Source organism: Octopus bimaculoides, chromosome 3 (genome assembly GCF_001194135.2).
Source record: "Octopus bimaculoides isolate UCB-OBI-ISO-001 chromosome 3, ASM119413v2, whole genome shotgun sequence".
Taxonomy (NCBI): Eukaryota; Metazoa; Mollusca; class Cephalopoda; order Octopoda; family Octopodidae; genus Octopus; species Octopus bimaculoides.
This window is the reverse complement of record NC_068983.1, coordinates 85,034,852-85,035,207: the sequence shown is the minus strand read 5'-3', so window position 1 is coordinate 85,035,207 and position 356 is coordinate 85,034,852.

The window sequence follows — 356 nt, the reverse complement described above, 5'->3', positions numbered from 1 at the left end:
GTCCACTGCGTGGCACCTTGGGCAAGTGTCTTCTACTATAGTTTCGGGATGACAAAAGCCTTGTGAGTGGATTTGGTAAACGAAAACTGAAAGAATCCCTTCGTATATATGTATATATTTGTGTGTCTGTGTTTGTCACCCCACCGTCGCTTGACAACCGATGTTGATGTGTTTATGTTCTAGTAAATTAGCTTTTCAGCAAAAGACCCCGTTAGAATAAGTACTAGGCTTACAAAGAATAAGTCCTGGGGTTGATTTGTTTGACAAAAGGCTGTGATCCTATATTATGACCGCAGTCAAATGACTGAAACAAGTAAAAGAATAAAAGAATATATCATCATCATCATCATCAGCAG